The sequence below is a fragment of the Lolium perenne genome, chromosome 4, assembly GCF_019359855.2.
Source record: "Lolium perenne isolate Kyuss_39 chromosome 4, Kyuss_2.0, whole genome shotgun sequence".
Taxonomy (NCBI): domain Eukaryota; kingdom Viridiplantae; phylum Streptophyta; class Magnoliopsida; order Poales; family Poaceae; genus Lolium; species Lolium perenne.
In genome coordinates, this window is record NC_067247.2 from 148,777,795 (window position 1) to 148,788,771 (window position 10,977).

Here is a 10,977-nt window from a genome sequence, read left to right on the forward strand (position 1 = left end):
TTGGAAAATATGAAAAATTACGAGATCGAAACGGAGTGGAGGAGACGCACGAGGGCGTGCCGACATAGGCCGGCGCGGGCCCCAGCCAGGCCGCACCGCCCTATGTGCTGGCCGCCTCGTCGCCCCTTTCCGACTCTGGTTCGACCTGGTACTTTCCTTTTGTCGTGAAAATTTTTGCTATATAATCCCCTGGACCCCTGGAGGTCCGTATATCGTTTTCTCGACGTGTTTTGTTTCGAGCTGTTTCTGCCAGGATCTGTTTTTAGTTTAGAAGCACCATGGTCTCCAAGAACAAGGGCAAGGAGCTTTCGGATGAAGATATTCAAGATCCCGAGTGGAAAGAGGAGGACAAGAACGTCAAGGAAGAGGATGAAGAAGAGGTGGAGGAAGACTCGCGCGCACACCCGCGTGCTGCCATTGCAAGCATCAAGGTGGTGGACAACCCTTTTAGTGCAAACAAGAGCGCAAGAATTCGCACCGGGGGAGGAGTTCCACGTCATTACCTAGCTCCGAAGACATCTTTCTCAGGCACTCACCATCCCTTCCGCAATCTAATTTTCAATAATCAAATTGAAAGGACTCCCAGGGCAGCATTGCATGGGGAGAGAAATATTATCCTTCAAAGTTCTATGCTCATCTACATGCCCATATAGTTGTCCCTGCTGTATTTCGCTGGTTATGGAAGTCAGCTTGTATAATGAAGACAAAGATGTTTGCTTGGTTGCTTCTCAATGATAGATTGAATACCAGGGACTTGTTAGTAAGGAGAAAGTGGACTGTGACTGATGATAGACATTGTGTGCTGTGCCCTACACATGCTTATGAGGACAGATTGCATCTCTTCTTTACATGTAACTTCAGTCATAGGATATGGAATTACCTTCAGATTGATTGGTCCAGGGGTGATGATTTGCAAACAGTGGTTGCTGAGGCTAAGAGGGGTTTTGCCAAACCTTTTTTCATGGAAGTCATGATCACGGCATGTTTGCATATTTGGAAGCAGCGGAATGGGCGCATTTTTGAGAATGAAAGGCCGACCTTTGCAAGGTGGAAATGTAATTTTGTACATGATATCACTTTGTTGCAACATAGGATCAAGGCTAAGCATAGAGATAGTCTTCTGGCTTGGGTACATAGCTTACCTTGATGTGGTTTTTTCTTCTTTTCTAGAAGTAGATAGGTGAGATCTTTTTCCCCCCTTCTTTTCAACATCTTGTTGTAACTCTTTGTTCCCTGTTTTTTAATAAAATGAAAATGCTGTGGGGCTGTTGCCTCACAGTTAAGCTTCAAAAAAAAAAAAAGGGCAGCATTGCCTAGCAATTGGGATATAGATCGTTCTAACACTGCAGGAAGGATGAAGCCTGAAGGTGAAGAGTGGGGAAATAACTCCAAGAGTTGGGACTCGCCGTCGGATATACTTCTCAACCGTGTCGAGCACAATTCGGAGATGATTCGCAACCTCACGTACAAGATTGATGAGCTTCAGGAGCTTGTTGAGAAGCTTGTCAGGAATTCATCACCACCATCGCCGAAGGATTAATTCATCATCGGTATTGCCATCCCCTTGGTTTGTTCCAAGCTTGGGGGAGTGCCGCGGTATCACATTATCACTACCTTTTACTTTTTACTATCAAGTAGTGTCATATCATGAGTAGGGAAGTTATCATATAAGATGGGTTGCAGTTTGGAAGTATCTCTCCTTTAGTTGGTTGTCTATGTATCCCTTGGTGTGAGTTATCGCTATGGAATATTAATGAGAAGTCTTATCATTTACATATTGCACATCTTATTTTAGTTTGCAATCTCTACTATATGATTTACCTTGTTGTTAGTATTGGTATCACTTTGGGAGCATTGAATAAATCAATTTGGTTTTGGCAAACTTAGCATTGGTCAATAGCAACAACACTTTGAGGTTTAAATAGAAAAGAGAAATACATGTAGATGTTTCATTGTCTTTCTTTCTTGTTAGCTCATAGCTTATTATTCTGAAGTTAAAACTGTTTGTGCTTACAAGGAAGATGCATGATTGTTTCTATCACATGTATATTTGTTTGTTTCCCTCGACTCTTATGCTTGCTAATTAACCTTGCTAGCCAAAGACCTGTACTGAGAGGGAATACTTCTCGTGCATCCAAACCTTAACCCAAACCTATGCCATTTGTGTCCACCATACCTACCTACTACATGGTATTTTCTGCCATTCCAAGTAAATACTTTGTGTGCTACCTTTAAACAATTCAAAATATACTATCTCTTATTTGTGTCAATGTTTTATAGCTCATGAGGAAGTATGTGGTGTTTTATCTTTCAATCTTGTTGGGCAACTTTCACCAATGGACTAGTGGCTTCATCCGCTTATCCAATAATTTTGCAAAAAGAGCTGGCAATGGGATTCCCAGTCCCGAATTAATTAATCTAAATAGACACTCCTCCATGGTATGTGATTGATGGACGGCACCCGAAGGATTCGGTTAGCCATGGCTTGTGTAAGCAAAGGTTGGGGGGAGTGTCATCATAATAAAACTAAAATAAAAAGGCACTCCTTCATGGTATGAGATTGTTGGCAGGCACCCGAGGATTCGGTTAGCCATGGTTTGTGAAAGAAAGGCTGGAAGGAGTGCCATACAAAATAAAAATAAAATGGGAGCCGCTCTTTGAAGGTTTGTCTGGCAAGGGGGTTAGAGTACCCGCTACCAGTCGTTGACAACAACAAACACCTCTCAAAATATTACTTTTATTCTCTTTATATGATTTTAAAACTGAAAAAGCTCTAGCACATGATTTAATCCCTGCTTCCCTCTGCGAAGGGCCTGTCTTTTACTTTATGTTGAGTCAGTAAACCTATTTCCCTCCATCTTAAGCAAGCATTTGAGTTGTTGTGAGCAAACCATTATATTGTGATTTGCTTCATCATGTCTTTTATTCTTCCTTGTTTAGTACAAGTTTTATCTGAATGAATATAGCTTTGCAAGTTATCAATGATCATGAGGAGACTATTATGATTGAGTATGCAAGCTGTGCAATATAAACTTTAACATGAGAGCATTGCTCGATAGATAAGTATAACCTGTTAATTGTTCTCTGACCAAGAACGAAGTTTGCCATCACCAACTATGATTTCTTATGCACCTTTTATCTGTGATTACCTTATACTTTTTTCAAGTTGAATTATATGAGGAAGTTGTTTACTAGAATGTCTTGTGTGAATGAATATGATGCTTCTTGTCCATATTTTATTGATCGACTCTTCACTCCATAAACATGTGGTCCTGTTTACCGAGTTCAGTTTCGCTTGGGGACAAGCGAAGTCTAAGCTTGGGGGGAGTTGATACGTCCAATTTGCATCACTATTTTATATCATAATTTGGTGTTATTCATTGATATATTTCATATTTGGACATAATACTTATGTTATTTCATCTATTTTGCATGTTTCATGATTATTGGAGGATCGATCACCGGAGCCAGGATTCTGCTGGAAAAAGCACCGTCAGAACGCAATATTTCGGAAGATCAACTGTGGAAGGAAATTATACCCAAAATCCTATTTTTCCAGATGACGAAGGAAGCCAGAAGGGGGAGCCGAGGGGACCCAAGGTGGGCCCAGACCACAGGCCGGCGCGGCCCATGGCCTGGCCGCGCCACCTGGTGAGGAGGGGGCCCACAGCCCCTCTCGCCTCCTTTTCTTCGCGAAATCCTTCGTCCCGAAGACCTAAGCCACAGAGGGTACCTCGCGAAGAGTTACAGCCGCCTCTGCGGGGCGGAGAACACCAGAGAGAAAAGAGCTCTCCGACGGGCTGAGATCCGCCGGGGAAATTCCCTCCGGGAGGGGGAAATCGACGCCATCGTCACCATCATCGAACTGGACATCATCTCCATCACCATCATCATCATCTCCACCATCATCACCGCCGCCTCCACCGCTGGACATCGTCACCGCTGTAGCAATTTGGGTTTGATCTTGATTGTTTGATAGGGGAAACTCTCCCGGTATTGATTTCTACTTGTTGTTGATGCTATTGAGTGAAACCGTTGAACCAAGGTTTATGTTCAGATTGTTATTTGTCATCATATCACCTCTGATCATGTTCCATATGATGTCTCGTGAGTAGTTCGTTTAGTTCTTGAGGACATGGGTGAAGTCTAACTGTTAGTAGTGAATTATGGTTGAGTAATATTCAATGTTATGATATTTAAGTTGTGGTGTTATTCTTCTAGTGGTGTCATGTGAACGTCGACTACATGACACTTCACCTTTATGGGCCTAGGGGAATGCATCTTGTACTTGTTTGCCAATTGCGGGGTTGCCGGAGTGACAGAAACCTGAACCCCCGTTGGTATATCGATGCAGGAGGGATAGCAGGATCTCAGAGTTTAAGGCTGTGGTTAGATTTATTCTTAATTACTTTCTTGTAGTTGCGGATGCTTGCAAGGGGTATAATCACAAGTATGTATTAGTCCTAGGAAGGGCGGTACATTAGCATAGGTTCACCCACACAACACTTATCAAAATAATGAAGATTAATCAGCCGTATGTAGCGAAAGCACTAGACTAAAATCCCGTGTGTCCTCGAGAACGTTTGGTCATTATAAGTAAACATACCGGCTTGTCCTTTGTGCTAAAAAGGATTGGGCCACTCGCTGCAATTGTTACTCTCGCACTTTACTTACTCGTACTTTATTCATCTATTACATCAAAACCCCCTGAATACTTGTCTGTGAGCATTTACAGTTAATCCTTCATCGAAACTGCTTGTCAACACCTTCTGCTCCTCGTTGGGTTCGACACTCTTTCTTATCGAAGATACTACGATACACCCCCTATACTTGTGGGTCATCAGGCTTCTTGTCCATAGACCAGATGGTATGGCGAGGTTTTTATTGCCCCATGACATGACATGCGATAAGCCCACAAAGCCTCTGATAGCACCTCGTGCCAGCGTCTAGGGTGCTCGTCAACTTTCCTCTTAATCAGCTTGATAAGGCTCTGGTTGGATGCTTCAGCCTACCCATTTGCTTGAGCATAGTATGGAGATGATCGGATCAACTTGATTCCCATGTCCTCGCAGAACTTTCTAAACTCTTTGGAAATGAAGACTGAACCTCCATCAGTCGTGATAGTCTGGGGAATCCCGAATCTATGAATGACATGTTCTTTCACAAAATTGATAACATCTTCTGATTTCACTGACTTCATAGGGACGGCCTCCACCCATTTAGTGAAGTAATCTGTAATGGCCAAGATCCATACGTGGCCTTTGCTTGATGGAGTATTGATTTTGCCAATCATATCCATGCCCCAACCTCGAAATGGCCAAGGCTTGATGATGGGGTTCATTGCTGATGCGGGTACCGTCTGAATTTTCCCAAACATATGGCACGCTTGACACCCTTTATAGTACCTAAAGCAATCCTCAAGCATGGTGGTCCAGTAAACCTTGATCGCCTGATCAGCCATTTCATCTTATGAGCCGATTGGTGAGTTCCACAGGCGCCTTCGTGTACCTCGTGTAAGAGACGATTCGACTCGGCTGGTCCCAGGCATTTGAGAAGTAACCCTTCCAAAGTCCTGTAGAATATGTCATCTCCTATAAGAACATATTTCATGGCCTTGTATCTTATCCGTTTAGGTGCCCCCCGAGCTGGATCTTTCAAGTAATTGAAGATATCGGCTCTCCAGTCATCCGGTTCCAGGAACTGTACCTGAACATCGGCTCCTTCTGCTACGTCCTTGTAGCCTGACGCCATCTGTGCGAGATCGTTCGCCTCGGTATTTTGCGACCTCGGGATCCAATTGAAGTTTATGTACCTAAATTGTGCCATCAACTCACGGCATTGCATCCATAATGGGAAGAGCGACTCGCTCTCACACTTGTATTCCTCCGTGAGTTGGGAAATCACCAATTTTGAGTCTCCAAAAAGTTCAACTGCTTCTGCCCCGGCTTCCAAGAGCAACTCCATTCCCTTGCGTATTGCTTCATACTCAGCGACATTTTTGGTGCAAGGGGTAGATAGCCTGATGGAGAAGGAATATGTTGCCCCCCGGGGCGACACGAGTAGAATGTCGATGCCGCAACCGTCATCACAAACCGATCCATCGAAAAACATGACCCATGCACGTACCGACAGTGCTGCTATATCAGTGTTAATCCGTTCAGCAATAAGATCGGCCAACGCTTGTCCCTTGACTGCCTTCGCATGCTGATACCGGAGATCAAACTCCGATAATGCAAACATCCACTTACCGAGTCGGCCTTTCAGCACAGGAGCCGACAGCATATGTTTGACGACGTCCGACTTGCATATGATGACAATTTCTGCTGACAGCAAGACGTGACGAAGCTTGGTGCAGGTAAAAAATAGGCAGAGGCACAACTTCTCAATCTTAGGGTACCTCATCTCTGCATCCAACATCCTTCTGCTGAGGTAGAAAGCGACTCTCTCTAGACCATCATAAACTTGCACCACCACTGAGGCGATGGAAGTGTCAGCTACTGACAAGTAAATATAGAATGGTCTGTCTTGCTGGGGCAGAACCAACACATGTGGCTTCATTAGATACTCTTTAATCTCGTCAAACGCTTGCTGTTGCTCTGCGCCCCAGCGAAACTCCTCATCAGATTTAATTTTTACCAGTCCCATGAACGGCTCGATTCGCCCCGACAGATTAGAGATGAATCTTCTGACGAAGTTGATTTTGCCGATGAGAGACTAGAGTTCCTTCTTCGTGGTAGGTGGCTGCAATGTTTGCACTGCCTCCTGAGTTTTCAAGCCGATCTCAATTCCGCGTTCATGAACCAAGAAACCCAAGAATTGACCGGCCGTCACACCAAAGGCACACTTCTTTGGATTCATTCTTAGTCCGAATTTTCTAGTTCGGTCTAGGATGCGTCGTAAGTCCTCCAAGTGTCCTTCTAGTGAAACAGACTTGACTACCACGTCATCGATGTATATCTCCACCAACTTGCCGATCAGATCATGAAAGATGTAATTCATGGCTCTTTGGTACGTTGCGTCGGCATTTTTCACTCCAAATGTCATGACTACATATTCAAACAAGCCAACCGATCCTGGCACTCTGAATGCAGTCTTGTGTATATCTTCTGGAGCCATAAAAATTTGGTTGTAGCCGGCAATGCCATCCATGAAACTTAAAACCTTGTGACCAGCGGCTGCATTGATCAATGTCTCTGCTACCGGCATGGGATATTCATCCTTTGAAGTGGCTCTATTGAGATCTCGAAAATCTATGGCGACGCGCCATCGACCGTCCTTTTTCTGCACAGGTACGATACTAGAAATCCACTCAGCATACCTGCATGGCCTGATGAACCCGGCGGTCAACATTTTCTCGATCTCTTTCTTGACTTCTTCTAAAATGTCGGCCTTCATCTGTCGTGCTCGCTGCTGGAACGGCTGAAATCCTTTCTTGAGAGGGAGCCGATGCTCAATGATGCTCCTGTCTAACCCAGGCATCTCTGTGTAATCCCATGCAAAGCAATCTGGGTATTCTTTCAACAGAGCTATCATCAGTCCCCGCAGATGTGGATCTAACTTTTTGCTGATAAAAGTTGGTCGTGGCTTATCCCCAGGACCAATGTCAATCTCTTCTAGCTCATCAGCTGATGTAAACCCATACCCTAGCTTGCTGTTGCCTGCTAGGTCGATGCTGAACACAGGCAAAACGTATGGTAAGGATAATTTGGGCCGATTGCTGGAATCGGCCCCCTTTTTGATTGCATTGCTCAATGAAGGTTTACACCCTATTTGTGCTCTACTACGGGAGGGAATCTCCCTACTATAACTACGTGACATGCTTGAGGTAGGATCACTGCTTTTTATTTTTTGGGGCCGATCGCAGGGATCGGCCTTGCCACGTACGTCGGTTGACTTTGCACCTGCTACTCTGTCAGGCCGGTGGATAAGACCAGCCTCACCCCGTTTTTTGTAGCTTCGATGCACTCACAGCCGTCCAAACTGACTCCAGAGAGCGGCCCTTGGTCTTCCGCGTCCCAAATATTCATGCCAGCTATTGAGATCTCAATCGAGTCATCTGCATGAACGACCTCCACTTCATCTCCATCCCACTGTATCAGGCATTGGTGCATTGTGGATGGAATGCAGCAGTTGGCGTGAATCCAATCCCTGCCTAGCAGGACAGCATAGGTGCTTTTGCTGTCTACGATGAAGAATGATGCAGGGATGGTTTTTCGGCCGACGGTTAGATCCACGTTCAGAACGCCTTGCGTTTCTGATGCTTGGCCGTTGAAGTCGCTTAGTGTGACGTTGGTTTTGATCAGATCTTCTTTAGAGCGTCCCAAACGCCGTAGCATGGAATATGGCATTATATTGACTGCCGCTCCCGTATCAACCAACATCTTGCTGACAGGCTGCCCATTGATATAACCTCTTAGATACAGGGCCTTCAAGTGTTTGTAGCTCTTCTCCTGTGGCTTTTCAAAGATAACTGGCCGTGGGCCACAGTCGAACTGAGCTACCGACGCCTCTTCGGTTCTTGGAGCACAAAACTCCGACGGAAGGATGAACACCATATTTGTGCCTGCTGATGTCTTCTCATCGGCTTTCACTTGTTTGGGGCGCCATTCTTTCTTCTGTGGACGACTCTCTGCGTCCAAAGTTTGCTGAATTTTCGCGGCCAAATCGGGCCGCACTTTCCTCAACGTGTGCAGGTATTGTCTCTCGGCTTCTTCCAAGCTACGTAGCCGCTGCACCCTACGCTTTTGGGAGTGACCGAGTCCATCAGGGCACCACCTTGGCTGGTGGTATCTATCTTCTTCTTCTTCTTCTTCTGATTCCTCGAGATCTTCCACCCGAGATGACTCAGCTCGGTTGTTCCGAGATGGGAGAGGCCCTAGACGTTTGAACACTGACACGTCACCTGTGTCCTTCTTCCTCTGTCTACATTCCGGGCAGTTGTCGATTGTAGGCAATCGGCTCATCCCTGAATCCCAGCAGTGCTTAAAGAAAGGAAAATCCCAGTGCCTATCCATGTCTTCCTGCTCCCTTGACTTTCCCTTAGCACGGCGTTCATATCCTTCGTCGTTTCTATCATACCGACGATATTTTCTGTTGTCTACGCTAGACCGACGATCTGTTTCGTCATCCATGTCGTACCGCCGGCGTCGGTCGTACTGGCGCTCATATTTGTTGAGGAGATGCTCGGAGAGCGGTCGTTGATACCGCACGTTTCTCACTTGTTCCTCTGTGATGTACCGTCTGTCATCATATCGGGGCCGGTCGCGTGGGCTGGCCTCCTCCTTTTCCTTGCCACGAGAACGACTGCTCTCTTCCTTATCCCTGGCATGGTGGTATACAGGCCCTACCATGTTAATATCGAACGAGAAGTCTGGCTGATGCCTTACGGAGTGACTGCATTCCACCATGTTGACGGCAGGAAACGGTTGCGTGTCTAATTTCATGGCATACTGACCAAAAATCAGACGCCCTTGTTCTATCGCCAATTGGATTTGCTGACGCAACACTTTGCAGTCGTTGGTGATATGGGTGAACGAGTGATGCCACTTGCAGTACGGTCTTCCGTTCAGCTCTTGCACCGTAGGGATTTTATGGCCTTCGGGTAACTTCAGTTGTTTCTCCTTAAGCAGTAAATCGAATATCTGCTCAGCTTTGCTTACGTCGAAGTCAAACCCTTTCGCAGGCCCTTGTTGTTTCACCCATTTGCATGACACGGGGTTTGCCCCCCGAGCCCATTCAGCCACGGCTACTTCCTGGTCTCCTGCAGAGTCTTCAACTTCTTCTGTCTCAACCAGGCCTATCGGGCGTTTGAACTTGTCTTCGTACAATTCTGGGTGGCGCTGCTCATACAATGATAATTTCTGAACCATATGTGCCAGTGAAGTGTATTCCGCTTGGAAAGCCAGATCCTTGACCGGCGCCGCGAGGCCCAACACTGCCAGATCGACTGCTTCTTTCTCATTCAAACGAGCCGAATAACATCGGTTCCTCACAGTCCTGAAACGCTGAATGTACTCCGACACCGTTTCTCCACGCTTCTGTCGTACTTGCGCCAGATCGGCAATGCCAGCCTCAGTAGCTTCTGAGTGATATTGCTTGTGAAACTGCTCTTCCAGCTGCTTCCACGTCCGGACTGAGTCTGGTGGCAACGAGGTGTACCACCCAAAAGCTGGCCCTGTGAGAGATTGCGCAAAAAACCTCACACGTAACGGGTCTGATGCTGAAATCATGCCCAACTGTGCCAAATATCGGCTCACATGCTCAATTGAACTAGAGCCTTCTGTTCCACTAAACTTTGAGAACTCAGGGATCCGATACTTGGGCGGCAGTGGAATCAAATCATATTCGTTGGGGTACGGCTTGGAATAGCCGATTGCCCTCCTTTTTGGCACCATACCGAACTGATCTCTCAAGATTGCACTGATTTGGTCCACTGTATGAGCTGCAGGGGCCGAGCTTTGATGGTTCGTTGCGGTGGCGTATTTGGCCAGCCACGCCTGCTTATCGGCGTCTACTCCAGAAATCCCTCCTGTTGTTCCAGAAATCCCTCCTGCTGCAATCTGGTTCGTGCGCGCCAAGTTGTTGCAGTCCGGCACGTACGTGCACATGTATCCGTGCGGAATTTCCTTAGGTGGTTCATGCAGGAACTGGTAATCACCAGGATCGCCTCCAATCTTGTAGACGACGTATGCCGGTGAACCCGGCGGCTCTGGAGCTGCTAGCGAGAATGGCAGCTGCGGTCTGGTCTGGAACGGTATTTCTCCTTGGTGAGTCCCTAGGGCAGGTCCTGACGGAGAGTACTGATGCTTCATGATTTCCTGAACCACGCGAACCGCAACGCGCTCGAAAGCGTTCACCAGGCTCTCAGAATGACGGTGTAGCGAATGAGCTACCATGTAATTAACTTCCTGGCGCAGAGCCCTGGTGCGTTCTTCTGAAGGGGTAGACAGATCCACTTCATCGAGAGCACCCTCGGGT